Source organism: Condylura cristata, unplaced genomic scaffold (assembly GCF_000260355.1).
Source record: "Condylura cristata isolate star-nosed mole 26May11 unplaced genomic scaffold, ConCri1.0 scaffold00008, whole genome shotgun sequence".
NCBI lineage: Eukaryota > Metazoa > Chordata > Mammalia > Eulipotyphla > Talpidae > Condylura > Condylura cristata.
In genome coordinates this window covers 17020441-17036720 of record NW_004567109.1, presented here as the reverse complement: position 1 = coordinate 17036720, position 16280 = coordinate 17020441, and the positions used below count along the sequence as shown (strand labels likewise).

Sequence of the window (16280 nt, the reverse complement as noted above, 5' to 3'; positions counted from 1 at the left end):
AATTAACTGACAATCAGTTGACACGAATCTCTGGGGGCAGCAGCTGGGTATTTGGTGCACCAGCAAGACTTGAGACCAGGGTCATGGTTCTGGTGGTCAGTTCCAGTCCAGAGCTGACCTAGCAGCTATAGGTTGGGTGTGTGTGTGTCTGTAATGTTGCTATCTCAAGAATGTTTCATAAATAGAATCAGCTGCTATGTCATTTCAGATCACCTTGGTCATGCTTAGCATGATGCTTTTGAGATCCACCCACCTTCAGTTACCAATAGTGTATTCCTTTTTATTGCCGAGTAGTATTCCATGGTATGGATAAACCACAGTCTACTGAGTCATTCACCTATTGTAGGACATTTTGGTGACTCCCAGTTTTTGATTTATACACACACACACACACACACACAAATATACACATATACATATACATATATAAATATACATATACACACATATGTTTGTGTGTATGTGTGTATGTATGTATATATATTGATATATATGTATATTTATATGTGTGTGTGTGTGTGTGTGTGTGTATACACATACACATATACACCAAGAAAAAAGCTCAAACGCTATGCAGCTATGAATAATCACATACAGGTTTTTGTGCAGTTAATTTTCATTTCTCTGGGATAAGTGCCCAGGAGTTTGATTGCTGAGTTATCAGATCAGTGATGCACAGTAGTTTATTTCTCAAAGAAGAAGCCAAATTATTTTCCCGTGTGTTTGTACCATTTTACAAACACATTACATTCCTCTGGTAATCTATGAGCAATCCAGTTGCTCTGCACCATCAATGGTGTTTGATGTTACCACTTTTTTTCTTTAATCTGTCTTAATGGGTATGTAGTAATATCTCATTATGCTCTTAATTTGAGTTTCCCTAATGGCTCCGTAGTGGAATGTCTCTTGGTGTCTTTTGCCAATTTTCCAATTGGATTGCTAGATACTTGTCTTGTTGTCAGTCTTAGGGGGGGAAATTCAGTCTTTTGTCACTAAGTGTGATGTTAGCTAACATATTTTATGGGTGCTCTTCATCAAGTCAGGAAGTTTCCCTCTGTTTTTTGTTTTCTTAAAGAAAAATGTTTTAAAGTCAGCCATGACTTTTGTCAAAAGTTTTCCTGCATCAGTTTTCATATGATCATGTGATTTTTCTCCTGCTCTGTTAATACAGTGAATTGCATTGTTCTTTACATGTTGAACCAGACTTGCACTTGGTTAGAGAGCATAGCTATTTTTTACATATTACTGGATTGTCTGCAATATTTTGGCATGGACTTTTTTTTTATTCTTGTGGGTATCGGTCTTTATTTATGCTATCTTTGGTTTTGGTATCAGGGTAATACTCATAAAATGAGTTTAGAAGTACCTTTCTCCTCTACTTTCTGGGAGAAATTGCATAGAATTAGTTTTTATTCTTTAGACCTTTACTAGAATTCTCTAGTGAAACTATTATGGGCCTGGATACTTCTTTTTGTAGGATTTAAAAAAATTACTATTGGGCCCTCCCTGGTGGCACAGCAGGTTAAAGCACAGCACTGAGAAGTTAAGGCCACTTTCTCATGAGTTCGATCCCGCCCGTCCTGGAAGTGATCCACATGGCACGCAGACTTCTCCTGACCCACCCGCTGCTCCCCTCAGCAGTGTACTTTGTCGATCTGCCTGTTCTGGTCCCTGCTCTGACTCTGGTGAAGCCTTTCACCGCCCTGCACCTCTGGCTTGTACTCCAGCTCTGTATGCATAAATAAATAAATCTAAAAAAAAAAAAATACTATCTCTTGTAGTTACAAGACTATTTGAATTATCCATTTCTTGTTGGGGAAGCAGTTTTTGCTTTCCAAGGAATGATCCATTTTATCTAACTTGTCAGATGTACATGTGGAATTCATGTATTTGTTATGATCCTCTTGTAGCTATGGGATATTTTCCCATAACCCCTGCCAATGCCGGATATTTGCCAATCTGACAGGTGAAAAATGAATCCTGTGTTTATTTTTTTCTTATTTTTAAAGATTTATTTATTTATGCATACTGACTGAGGTATAGGCCAGAGGTGCAGGGGCGGTGAGAGGCTTCACCAGAGACAGAGTAGGGAGCAGAACAGGCTGAATGACGAATACAATGCTGAGGGGAGTAGCGGGTGGGTCAGGAGAGGTCTGCCACACCATGTGGGTCTCCTCCGGGTTGGAGATCGAACTCATGCTGAAGTGGTGTGCTTTTTAGTGCTGTGCTTCAACCCACTGCTCCACCAGGGAGGGCCAATTTTTTTCATATTTTTCATATCAGCTGGATCATGTGCTTGTTTGTAACCTTGATCCTTTCCACTTTACCTTTTCCCACTTTATGATGTTAAGTTTTAGTGCTCTTTATGGATTACAAATCCAAACTCTCTTCCTGTCATACACGTTACACACAATCTTTTCGGTTGGCTTTTTGTCTTTACCTTCTTACAATTTCTTTGGCTCTGCATATTGCACTTCTAATTTTCACATAATTAAATCTACTGTTATTTTCCTTTAATGCCTCTAGGATTTCATGCTGTATCCACTAGTACTGAGTCAGTTTTAAGAGACAGAGCCCAAATCAAGCAAACTTGAACAACAGACAGACAGCAAAGAAGCCAGCAAGCAAACAGAACGTCGGCTTGTGTCACTGGGCACTGCAGAGACAGAGCTCCATGCTGGCTGGCTCGAGATCTCAACACTGTTACATCAGGACGCTGTCTCTCCTCTGTCTCTCCTCCTTTGTTTATATCTATGTGGGGTGTCACTGTCTCCATAGGAGATAGACTATGTGATGATAAAGAGGCCACGGGCAGTCTCAAGCTTACATGTGAATGATTTAGATTCAAAAATATAAAGACTCTCCTAGTCTATATATCACGGGCCAGTGAAGGACTGAGAAAGACCCCTGCTTCAATTCTGTGCCCTCCTCCTGCTCCCCTAGACCTAGAACAAGTCTATAAAGAGGAGCTGTGCCCTCATTCCTCACTGGTCCCAGTGCTGTGGTCAGTGAGCCCTGGGGCCCCTGTCAGAATCCCCTGCTCCCTAGAAGAATGATGGGCAAGTGAAGTCAAAGTGCCCTCTAAAGATGTCAGGCTTAGAAAGACCTTCCTGCATGAGATGACTTTTAAAAGCTTGTTTGCTTAGAACATGTGTAGTTTCATTATTACATATATACATTTTTTTTTATCCCTGTGAGAAAATGAGAGTGATAAAAGACAGAAAGAGGGAGGGAAGAGGAGAGCTAGGGTTCCTCTGCTGGATGGTTATTTATTATTTATCAGAAGTGAAGATGGCCTTGAAATGTATTTGGTCACCCATTTCATGGTCGATGGTTTTTCCTCCTCTTTTCCTTGAGTTTAGTCTGAGTTAACAAAAATCCCCTAGGATTATGATGGTGGTGTGGAGATCCAGGGCTTCATTGGACACAGGGATTTTCACCGTGGGTGTTAATAAACATCTGATTTAACTTGTCTGAATCCAAGGCTTGTGTTCTGCAAGGACCTTCTAGGAAGTCAGCTATTATACAGCAGTAGCAGGTATAGAGAGGGGCCTAGCAGTTCCCCGCTGTTCCCAGTTAATTAAAAATGGGAGTCAAGAGCCCTTCTGGGACTGAGGGTGGCAGGGAAAGCCTAGATAGGGGACACAGACAAGGGTGGACGTGAAAAGGACTGTCCACTTACTGCCACCTGTGTGCTGTAGATCACCTGTGGGCCCACGTGCCTGGATGCCCAGTGGAGGAAAATTCCCAAGTGTTTGGTGAGGGCTTCATTATTTTCTCTTTTCCACATTAGAAGAAACTTACAAAAATGATTCTTTTTGCTCAAATGATATTATATCCAGTTCTTCCATTTTCACCCCTGTTCCTTTTTCTTAGTTTTCAGGTAAAAATAAAATTAAGCATGCTGATTTTAAAAGCATGGCCCCATCTGTATGGAATTTCATCGACAATGATCCCATCCACCAATCCTGCCATCTCTTTGTATGTCAACTGTCAAGAAAGATTATTTCAAGATGGAATTGGTTTTTATTTTTTGCTTTCATCTTTTAAAAATAATAATCACTTATCACATCTGTAAAAGCAGTAGATGCTCCTTTTAAAGAGTAAAATCTATTATAAGGGACGTCCACATTCTGCTGCCTACATTTGGCTGGCTCTTCCTCAGCGTGTGAGGAAATGTTGTCACTTGGTGATTATTAGTTGTGAATCTGTGGTGAAGTCTACCCAGAACCTCAAGGGACCTCAGCCCACAAGGGAAGAGAAAGGAGAAGTGGGAAGAGGAGAAAAGAGACACAGATGAAGCAGGCCACCAGGCCAGGGCTAGCCCGTGGCTTTGGGGTGTATCCTCCGCCCCATGTTTCCCTGGCAGACAGAGGCTGCTGCTTCCCATTCTCACCTGTGCTGACAGTCACTTTGTCTTTGAACAGGTTGCACGTGTTAGGATTCTTCCATAGGCCTCTTTGTGCCTTGCACAACATTGTGCATCCAGCAGGCGCTCAATAAATGCTTAACGAACGTGCAGTTCCCAAGAGGGTCATTCTCCCTAATCGCACATCTTTGTCTTTCAGGCTCACGGGTTTTCAGCTGCCAGCCACCATTGTGAGCGCGGCCACCACCCTGTCCCTGCGCCTCATCAGTGACTACGCGGTCAGTGCGCAGGGCTTCCACGCCAGCTACGAAGGTAGGTGCCTCCGTCTAGCGGGTGCCCTGATGTGGGGACCGAGCCCTGGGCAGGGCTGCACTGCAGCGCTCAGCTGCAGGGAAGGGGTTCTGCAGAACCAGAGCTTAGGCCTGTCCTAACAAGGCTGGCCACTGACCAATAACTCAGTTACTTAAATTGCCTATTCTGTGTTTCCAGGAAACTGAGAATTGAAATTGGAGCTCAGCTACCATAGTTTATCCCAAGGGCCTGGTAGTATCTACTTCTGTGTCCCCTTAACTAGGTTCTGTTGTGTGTGTGTGTTTTTTTTAATCCTGTTTTCTGTGGGGCTTAATTGCATAAGATTCCTTAGTTTGGTTTTGAACATAAGAGATATAAACTCTAAGTAAAAGAAAGAAAATAGCAGAAAAAAATTTCCTCCCAATACAGTGACTGTGGAGAGTAAGTTTTATATCATTCAGAGAACAATCAATTTTTCCCGCTAGTGTGGATTAAGGTTTCTTGGTTTGAGTTATGCAAATAACTTCTTTCAGCCTGTTTAAATATGGTGTTAGCATTCAAATTAACACTAATATCTTCAGATTATACACTATTATTATTAACTTTATTATGTTAGTTCAGAAGGTGGTACTTCTAGATCTCTGTCATTTCCCTGGGAAATTTACATCTCATTAATAGATAATTATGCTGCTCTTGGCTAAGACTGCACTGCTATTTTGTGTTGAGATCATTAATAGGCATATTTTAAGACTGTTAATGATAATTAATAACAGTAATGACATAACACCCTAGTAAAGCATGCCAGTTATTTGAACACTTTTCCCCCCTTGCCTCCAAGAACTTAAGGAATAAGTGATAGTTTCATGAATGAAGATGTAGTAATGTAGAAACAGATATCACCTTTGTTGTGGTTAGGAAGACACCTTGAGAAAGGGGAAATCCCATCTCTTGGGGAAAATCCACCTCTGGTGAGGGGAGACACAGTTTGATGCTTTTCCCTGAGCAACTGAGGGCTCCTGGAAAGGTCTCAGTTATTTTTAAGTAAAGTCTCCAAAGGTACACATAGCTTTGACTGAGGGCTTCTGAGACAACTCCAGCTTGCTTTAACTGAGGGCTCCTGACGTAACCCCATTTGCCTTTAATGAGCCTCCCGCAAAGGCCTACCTATTTTTAAAAGTGAAGTCTCCTGAGATAGCCCAATTTCTTTTGAAAAAACAGTCAGCTCCTCCAACACAGATTTCCCCTGCTACCTAAAGTACAGCATTTCTATAAAACCTTTCATAAGTCGGAATGGCCTAAAGTAAAGAAGCAGTTACCATTAATTTATATGGAAAATTTTCTGAGCATTCCTAGATCCCAAAAATAACCTATCACATCATACCAAATAATACATAAAACCTACCACTGCACTAACATAGCGTAAAGGCCGGCTGACAGGAAACACACACAGCCGTGCAGAGCAGTTCCCAGGGCAGGCACTGGCGGGGCCAATCAATCGGGGGCCTCCTTGCCTCTGGGAGGGGCCTCCTTGCCTCTAGGAGGGGCCTCCTTGCCTCTAGGAGGGCCACCTTGCCTCTAGGAGGGCCACCTTGCCTCTAGGAGGGGCCTCCTTGCCTCTAGGGGGGCCATCTTGCCTCTAGGTGGGGCCACCTTGCCTCTAGGAGGGGCCACCTTGCCTCTAGGAGGGCCACCTTGCCTCTAGGAGGGCCACCTTGCCTCTAGAAGGGCCACCTTGCCTCTAGGAGGGGCCACCTTGCCTCTAGGAGGGGCCACCTTGCCTCTAGGAGGGGCCACCTTGCCTTTAGACTGGCCCCCATGAAACAGGCGCCAAGTGCTCTCTGTGCTTTTGTCAGAAAAGCAAAAATCCTCCTTGGGTTTCTTTGAGTTAAAGAAAGCAGGCACTAAGGTTCTTTTATGAAAGGGAAGTAACAGAACATGAACTTCTGAGAAGTTGCCGGGGGCACCCGTATCGATGGACACCCTGCTTGCGACCTCTTCACCCTGAGCTTTGGCCCTGGCTCCAAACTAGTTCTCTCTGAGTTTCGGCTCCGACCTCCTTATGAAGAGAAACCTCTTCAGAAGCTTCTAACAGTCTGAGCTCCTTCCACAATGTGTTGGCCATGGGGAGACAGGCTGAGTGTCTTGGGGGGCCAGGCGGTGTTTGTGGAGGGGGGATGGCTCAGTGATCCTGGAGTTGGTGCCTGCAGAGAGCTGGGAGGGACTGGCACAAGGGGCACCCGGTTCAACTATCCTTGCAGATAACTGTCTGAGGCTTTAGGAAAAGGCCTTATGAGCTTCGAGGAAAGTGTCCTGTTGACCCCTGACCAGCTGCTCCCTCTGGCAAAATCTTCTCCATCATGGGGAGCAGATCTGAGGGTGCTTTCACAGAGTCCTTATAAGTCAGAACTTCCAGCCTGGAGTTTGTGGCCTGGGTTTAGAGTAGTAGCTTGTCTTCAAGCCTCTTGAAATGAGTGACAGAATTCTGAACCTATAAGGATATGTGTATAGTTTTCTAGAAAGGCTCTAGAACAAGAATCACTAACTATGGATCCCAGCTAAATCTTGCCCAGGCCTGCTTTTTTTGTAAATATAGCTTTATTCGAATGTGTTCCAGCCCCTTTGCTGACACTGTCTATGCTTGTTTGCACACCTGCTTCAGAGCTGAGTTATTGCCACAGAGACCAAATGACCGGCAAACCGTCAAGTGTTTACATCTGACTTTCCAGGAGTCTCCTTTGGTCTAGAGCTGTGCTTCCAATATAGTAGTCATTAGTCACAATTGAATATTTATATTTAATCAAAAGGATATAAAAATTAAAATTTACAGTCACGCTAACTTCATAGCAAGTTTCCAATGGCTACATGTGACCATGACTGACATATTGGGCAGCACAGATACAGACTGTTTCCATCACTGCAGAAGATTCTGCTGGCCCACAGTGAGCTAGAGGATCCATCAGACTCACAAAGGTCTGTAATCAAAGGGGGTTACAATATTAGGATGGGGGTACCCTCTAGGGTACTACTCACCTGCCTGGCCCATCCACGGTAGCCCAGACCTGAGGTTGTTCAGCGTTCCCCATTAGGCCCACCCAGGCAGAAGGAGGGCTGGTCCACCCTTGGGCCACTTAGTAATGTCAGGTTCCCAAGTCACTGGCTCTTAAAGGCAAAGACCTGCAGGGAGACTGCAGACAGCCATTCCAAACAGGTGTCATATTTGGGTGCACCCCACGTGGTCACCCACACAGGCTTCTGCCTGCTCCCCAGTCTGGGTGGCTGCTGAGGTTCCTTCGCAGAATGACTGAAGATATCTGTGCTAACAAGGGAACTGGGCACAGCCTTGGTTTGGCTTAGGACTAGACCATGGGGCACTTAATGCAGTCAGAAAAGTGCACTTGGGGCAAGGGGGAAGGTGGGGGGACCCAAGAGGGGCAGCCACTGCTGGGCATAAGCCATGGGGTGCATGCATCCATGGTGGTAGCCTGTGCCCTCTCTCACTGGGCATATCAGCAAGACCCTGGAAGACTCCATTTGGAGGAATGGGCTGGTGACACTAGCTTCCTGGGCCTATAGCCAACTCACTGGGTGACCTTGGAAGATTTTGCTTCACTTCCTGGCCTTTTCAGTAGACAAAGGGACTATGGAGATTTGGCTGTAGGGAAAGGAGGTAGCCCTCTCCCTTGCAGAGTCAGCCGTAGTCATTCAGCTGGACAGCACACAGACACACAGACAGACAGACCGGCTCCAGCGTCAAAGCTCTCCCGCAGGCCTGGGCTGCCCTCATTCAGGACAGCCTCCTTCCATTCTCAGCTCACAGTGTTGTCTTACCCATTTCAAGATGACCTCAGGGCCCCACTACTGGTTGCCCCTCTGGCCTGACATCCCTGAAAAGTCTGCTGTCAGAGGAATGTGATCCTCCTCCACCCTCGTCCAAGAGTGAGAAGGGCAGATAAGAAACTGAACCGCAGCTCGGGATTTGGGAGAAAGGTGAAGTCAGGTGAAGAGTGGCAGCTCACAGATGCTGCCACTTCAAGGGGAAGATCAGAAAGGCCAGTCGTCAACCTCGGAGATGACAGGAGATGCTTGATTTGTAATCCCCGGGGGCAGGAGCGTGGGCTGCCGCTGCAGACGGGAGGGAAGGGGATCAGCTTGTAGTAAGCGCTGACTGTATGCCAGGCACTTTACCTACGTTATCTCATTTAATCCCCACGCCAGCCCCGTGGACAGACGTTGCTATCTCCACCTTACAGATGGACCAGCTGGGACTTGGAGTTTTGTGTTCAGCTTAAGGATACTTGAGGGTTAGGAGTTTTAATATAAATTTTCTCACCACTTCATACTCCCTCTGCACTGTACTCCCATCAGCCCCCCCTGGAGAGGTGGACACCCTATTTCCACAGCAGGTAAACTGGTGCTAAGTCAGAGAAAGGGGCCAAGGGGCCCAGCACCCCTCCCGGCTGGCGTGGGTCACCTCAGAGAGGCATCAAGAGCCATGTTCCAGAGCTGCTCAGCTAGGGCTGTGGGGTGGAATACTGGACACTCCGTTTGAATTCAAAACGACTCAGTTTTTAAACTTTGGCATCTCTTTGTATTCCTCTAATATTTCATCGTTAAAGTTATCCGTGGTTCATCTGAAATTCTAATTTAATACAACACCCTGTGTTCATGTTTGCTAGGTCAGGAAACCCCATTTTCAGTAGTCAATCCCCTGGGCACCCCCCATCTCCCCTTTCTCCTTCCCCTGACTCCCTGCTCTGTCCACCTAGGTCTGCCTGTCCACTGTGGAGGATCCAGTGTCGCCTCTGTCATTTGGGGGGGTCAGACAATGCATCCTCGCACACACACACACACACACACACACACACACGCACGCACGCAGGCAAAGGTCCGTGCGCAGTTGGGGCTGCAGCAGGTGGGCAGCTCCCGCCTGGCTGCTGAGGCTGGTGCTGTGCTGATAGTGGCCCCACTTTGTCCTGCCTGGTGAACCCAGAGAGGACAACATGGTGCTTGCTCACACCATGGTCCTCGAGCCGCCCCCTTAAGTGGAGTGCAGGTGCAGAAACCCTTGTATGGCTGAAGCCCTCCTCTCCCTATCTTCGCAGAATGAATTCTCGGAAGTACACTTGCTGGGTCAGAGAGCGGGTATTTTACCTTTCGGACACCTCGTGGCTGTGTCTTTAGAATGGTCATGCCTATGCGAGTCCCCAGGTGTGAGGTGCTTCCCTCTCCTCACTGTACCCCCATGGCATGTGAGTTTTAAATCAGTTTCATTGATTAAAGTGGGTCGAAAATGAAATCCCACTGGGGGTCATGGTTTACGTCTCCGTGAAGACAGGGAAGGCGGGCCCTTGTCCAGCGCCACTCGCCGTTTGTCTCTCATTTTGTAAATTGCTAGCCATAAATTGCCAGTTCAGCCGACTTTTCTTTTAGGGGGGTCTCTATATTCTCTCGTAAGTGGTTAGCATATTAAGGATATGAATATGGCTTTCCTTTTGATGTACAGCCGTTTCATTTTTATGTCACACGTTTTGAACATTTAAAATTTTTCTTTTAGAATCTACCTTTGGTGTTCTGCTTGGAAAAGCCTTTTGCATGCCAAGGCCAGATACATATTCATTGCAATGCTTATCTTATTCTTTTGAGTTTTATTTTTACCTTTCACTTTTAAGTCCCCCTGGAATCCAGCGTGTGCTGGTTTCCAGACCTTTCTCTGTCTGACTCTAGTGGGCACGCTGTAGGCCTTGTCTCGCAAGTGTCTGCAGCCTCTTCCTCGACTTACCCTGGTGCCGGTCTTCCTGATGTGTTTCCGCTTCGGCTGCTATTTGGACTTTATCACTGCCCCCCTCTCTTGCCCTGGCAGAACCCCAGGCATCCCACCTTCTTTCCACACTACTGCCAGAGATGGTATGGAGTTGTTTCTGTCTATTTCAGACCGCTCAGCATGTAAACAAGAATTATCAGCAGATCAGACGTGTCAACTAGATAAGAGCCTCTGCAGGTTTTTAACACCGAGTCCCGGTGGTACCTTTGCTTTTTAGCAGGCTTCATCTTGAACAGTCACCCTGACACCCTTGTGAGGGTGACCCCAGCTCTGAGTGCTGGTTTCCATCTCTTGGGTCTGTTGAATAGCTAGGTCTCCAAACAGGCATTTCTGCTTAGGTAAATAGGACTGAGATTTTAGGTGCTCAGTGTCAAATAGAGGAGCTGGCCATAAAATCAGGCCTGAAACCAGGCCTCTTTTCCTTACAATGCCCAGCCAGAATCTGGAAGGATGAGGGATCCTTGCTTCTGCAAGCTCCTTGCTCACCAGAAGAGAGGTGATGTAGTGCTTTGAACAAGACCAAGGTTCTGGGTTCAAGCACATCTAGGGTCCCATCCCCCCTGTGCCACTCGCTTGCTGGGTCACTGTGGGCAAATGACTTCGTGGCACCGACGCTAGCCTCCCACCTGAGACATCTGACTAAGGATAACGCTTCATGGAATTGCAGGGGCGATGAAGGAAGAGAAACAAAAGTCTCATGATATACTCAGTTCTCGGCCTGGCGAAGCATCAGTGCTTGGGAGAGGGCAGCTAATTGCTGAAGGCGCCCTCGTCTGAGCCTGCCTCTCCTGCCACTGCTTCACGAGATGGAAGAAGAGTTATGTGGGTACTGTGGGTGGCCGGCCCAGCCCTGCCTCCGCCCTCTCACTCCTCAGTGTGCAGGGAATCCTCGTCCCAGCCTGCAGGGTGTCTACTCTTCCCGCGGAAGGAGCGGGTGCCACCATCGCTGTGAGCACCCGACAGAGTGCCACGGGGGAGGGCTGGGCTCTGGGGCCCTGTTGCCTCCTCCTGGAGTCTGGTCTTTCCCTCGGCCCTTCTCCTTTGACTGCAGAGGTTGCTTTAGCGCTGAAGATGCTCATGGTAAGTCCTATAGGCCCTACACTTCTAGGGTCTTGGACTTTCTTAACAGACACACACTGTCTCTCTCTCTCTCTCTCTCTCTCTCACACACACACACACACACACACCACTTTTGCATACCATTCAGATGCCCTGAAGCCCGCCCATGGACCGCTTGTCCCCTGGCAACACTGAGGTCAGAGACTGACATGGCACAGGAAGCCTGCGTTCCAGTCTTGGATTGAGCTACTGTTTCTTGAGCACCTGCTATGCGCAGTCCTTAGCTTTTCATCCAAACGTCATCCTCACAGTCACACAGTCACAACTTGCCCATTACCCCTGTCCACTCATTCTCCAAAGGAGAACAGGCACGGGACGAGGCCACACTCACTTTAGTGTCCCTTGTGAAAAAATGCCATGCTGTGTTTTCGCTACCATGGAAGGTCTGTGATGTCATCTCTGCATATGGGCCACAGATTGGTGCAACAGGCTGGACAGGCATCTGTGACAGACAGATGGACGAAGATGCAGTCCCCTGTTGTTGCCCTGCTGGGAGAGGCAGTTTCCAACGCAGCTTTGGAACACAGTGTACTTTCTGGCTTTTAGAGGAGGAGCAGGGTTGAAGGTGATCATGTCTCTGTGAACACGGGAAAATTGGGTCCAGAAATAGACCCCTCCTGGTTTTATTCCTCCCTGCAATTAGACCTGCTGATCCCCCTCTCCCAGGCTCAGCCTTTCAGACAATTTCCTCATTCTGAAAGAGTTACCCAATTCTGGAACATTATGCAGGCATCTCAAAATTGGGCTAATGGAAGCTATTCGGCAAATATATATATACACACACATACATATCTGTATACACTGAATATGCAATTTGCACCACTCAGGCCACTCCGAGCCAGAACAGCAGGGCTGCCGAGGTCCCCTCTAGGGTAGGAGGTGACACATGTCCATTTCCTCTGCCCAGGAGGGACAGGGTGTGCCTCCTGAGTGAAACTGTTCCATTTCCGATGGCTGTGCCTTGGGAGTTGGAGGACATTCCTTTTAGTCAGCACTGCGGAGTAGCAAATTAATACATAGGGATGTGACATATTAGACAAATTGGGCAGCCCTTCTCAATACAAGTGGGGGATCAGGATGAAGCTCATATCACGTCCTCAATAATCCCATCATGCATTGTGATGGACCCCCCCCTCCCCAACCTTGGGGGAAGAGTATTAAAAAACCTTGAAGATGATGACGCTAGATGCTTGTGCCTGGCCCTTCTCGTTTCAGGTGGCAGGGACTCCAGGGTGAGTGGGTGGAGCTTTTTCAGGTGGTGGGATTGTCTGCAGGTTAAGGTGCACATCCACTTGACCTCTCTGGCCCTGTTCATCCGCAAAAAGACCTGGTCTAAGCCAGGCGGCAAGGATGGCTTAGAGGACACCAGAGTGAATAGAAGTGGCTCCTACCTTCAAGCGGCCTGAACCGGTTGCACAGTTGGCGGAAGAGCAGAACAGGGTCAGAAAGCAGTGGGCTCACACCTGGGCTAGCTGTGAGGCCTTGGGCTAGTCTCTGAGCCTCCTAAACTGACTAATGCCCACCTCAGTGGGTGGGGGTGAACACTGAAAGGGTTAATGCATGGGAAGTGCCTGGCACACAGAGTCTCCAGCAGTGTCCTCTGCTGTACGGAGGACACTTCTCTCATGCCTGGTTGGGTCTCTGGCCATTCACTGTGTCACCAAAGTCAAGGCTTTCCCCTGTGGGAAATGGGTTCATTCTTTCGTCTGTTCAAGGTTTGTGAGAATGAGTGATGAGGCTCAGAAAGCATCTAGCACGACATTTGGTGCATAGGATTCCTTCCCCTGACAAAACCCTTGTCAGGCCTCGTAGCTCTCAGAGCTTTCAGAGCAAGGACTGTCACCTACCTGAGCCCAGGGCTTGGCACAGAGTACGGACACACAACAGTGTCCAGTGATGACCTTTCCTAACCTGGATCCTGGCTAGTGCCTACATTGGGCTGTTGTCATCCCAAGGGTCATGGCCCCTGGAGTAGAGTCCTGCCTTTGCAGTACTCAACCCGAACAGCTATGCATGGGGCGGGGGTTCGGGGGCCTTGCTCCAGAGCCTTCCTCTCAGGGGTTGTAGTCACTCATTGTACAGTAAGATTCAGGGACCCATTAGATTCCTGGGTGCAAGGATCTCAGCGACTATAATTGCACCCAGGATGGCGTACAGGCTTCTTGCCTGGCTGTTAACCTCCTGGACATCAGCCTGCCCTCCACGCGTCTCTGCTCCGTTCATGTTGGACATTGCGCAGTCTTGAGATACAGCACGCCCTCTCTGCACACAGCACTCTGTCCCAGGCCTCCCTTTCTCTCCTCATTGCCATCCCGGGTCTCTGCCTGAACCAGCGGCTACGCCCTGAGCTCAGCGCTCCCTGAATGGTTCCGCATGTGCGAGGCTCTACTTCTCTCCAGCATGTGTTCCCGAGGAGCTTGGGGTCTGGCAAGGGTCAGCTCCAGGGCAGCAGTTAGGGGCCAGCGTGGGCCTTTGAGCAGGTCACTCTTCCTCCTTGTGCTGGGAGGACGAAAGTAGTAATAATCCCTGCTGGTAGAATGGGCATGGGGACAAATGAGGTTCCACGGGACAAAGTCCCTCACAGTGTGTGGCCTGGAATAAATGCTCAGAGCAGTCGTGGAGGTGCTGGGGCCCCGGTCACAGGTGCCCACCCCTGACGCACGGTGCCCACTGGGCAGGTCCCAGGCAGGCCTCATGGGGCCGGCTTGGCTTTGTGAGGCTTTGCAGACATTGTGTTTTTTGCAAATGGAAAGCCTACAGCCACTCTGGGACTGGCGAGGCAGTTGGCATCATTTTCCAACATTGTCTGCTCACTTCTTTTCTCCGTGTGACCTTTGATTAAGATGTATACACTGTTTTTTTTTTTTCTTTTTTCGTTTTAAACAGAGCTGTTGCACACTTGACAGAGTATGGAATAGTGTAAAATAACTTTCATATGTACTGGGACACCCAAACTTTCATGAGTTGCTTTGCTGTGGTAGCAGCTTTCGTGGCCTGGAGCCAGGCCTGCACCCTCTCCGAGGCGTGCATGTAAAGCAGTGACCGGAGAAACCGCCATCTCACCCAGTGGAAAAGGCCCGGACAAAGGAAGGGACCATATTTCATGGAAGTGAAGCTGCTTTTGCTTATAAGATGCAACTTTATTTGATGTACCAATTAAAATATGATGTGTCATCAATTATAAGATGCATCTTAACGTTGAAGAGATTAAAATACAGAAAAACACGGGTCCTGCCTGGGCCAGTGAAATATGGTAGCTGCTTGATTGCTTTTGTCCACCCACCCCTCAGCCTCCTTTGGGGTCGGCTCATTATTCTGACCTCGTCTCGGGCCCTGGGCCCTCTGACCAGCAGGGCTCCTCCTGTTCAGCATTCAGGTGCAGGCCCTCGGTCCGCCGTGTGATCACCTCTTAATTTACTCTCTTGGCTCCAAGTCTCATTACTTCTCAATTTTCTGCATTGAACTCTATTTAACACCTATTAGCACAGGTCTTCAGCTGATAAACGTCTTTTTCAAGGGAGGCAGCAGGATGCCCAGTCCTGACCCTTCCTCCCCTACCTGTGCCCAAGGCAGAGGAGCCGTAGAACCCAAACACGGCTGGTTTGGGTTCACTGCCAGCCCCGTTCCAGCCCCTCCCAGAACGGCCCCGTGCAGCCAGGACACTGCTGGGGCGGGGCCTGAGAGTGACTCATCTGGATAGGCAGGAGGGGCAGCCTGGCAGTGACTGGAGCTGGACGCACACTCTTCTATGGGCCGGGGTCAGGGGGCCCTGGCAGAGCTTCCTCTGCTGACCCCAGCCCTGGAGTTTGAGGGGATACATGCCTTACTACTGCGCCTCCTTGGGGTGACTTTCCTCCCAAGCCATGAGCCCAGAATCAGTGGGAGAGGGTACTCCCAAACAGAAGTATCATAATGACTACTCCAATCCCACCTGCTGCCATTAATTGATAATTTGGGGGTGATTAGCCACTGTTTGGGATTATTCTTTGCAGTCTGTCCCTTCATGACTGTGGATAATTGAGGGTTGAACCCTTTGACATTTCATTCAAACAGCAGGACAGCAAAGCACTTAGCATGCTAGCTAGGCGACTCTGATTTAGAGAATTGCGGTGGAGAGAGTACATCTCTGTCCTTCCCTCTTTCCATTCCATTACTATAATAGGGTTGTTTCACAATCCTGTATCCTCATGCAAACCACGGGCCCCCTAAGCCCAGAGTGGCTGGGATGCAGAAAGAAGGCAGCGCTGACTACTTCTCTGCCATGCCCAGCACTGTGATGGGGTTTGCAGACACTAACACATCCCCACCTCGCAGGCAAGGCCAGAGGACCCCCACATGGCGGATGAGGAAGTTGAGGCGCAGAGGATTCGCTATCTTGTCTGAGGTTATATAGCACCTAACGGCCTTGCGGAGTTTGCAAATCAGTTTGGATGCAGAGGCCACTTGTCCCACGCTGTGCGGCCTCCCTCTCCTAGCCCACGCCCCCCACCTCCCTCCCCGCAGAAGCCCAGCAGAGTTGGGCAGGCCGGTGCGACGCTGGAGCCCTCTCAGGACAGCAGCACCCCAGCCCCCTTGCTGAGCCCGTTCTTGGGTAATGGCTCCACGTCTTGTCCCTGCTTTCCCCCACCCTGTGTCCCATTGCCCCCCGCCCACCCCCCATCCTGCCCTTTTAACCTCAGT

General features: G+C 48.5%; 1 protein-coding gene across 1 annotated transcript in view; it reads left to right on the top strand.

Moving 5' to 3' along the window:
- Positions 1 to 16280, top strand: part of CSMD2 (CUB and Sushi multiple domains 2) — a 460842-nt gene that overhangs the window by 33925 nt on the left and 410637 nt on the right. Inside the window, exon 2 of the mRNA XM_012722353.1 lies at positions 4569 to 4681. The gene's annotated coding sequence lies outside the window, so the exon portion shown is untranslated. The remainder of the gene's footprint in view (positions 1 to 4568; positions 4682 to 16280) is intronic.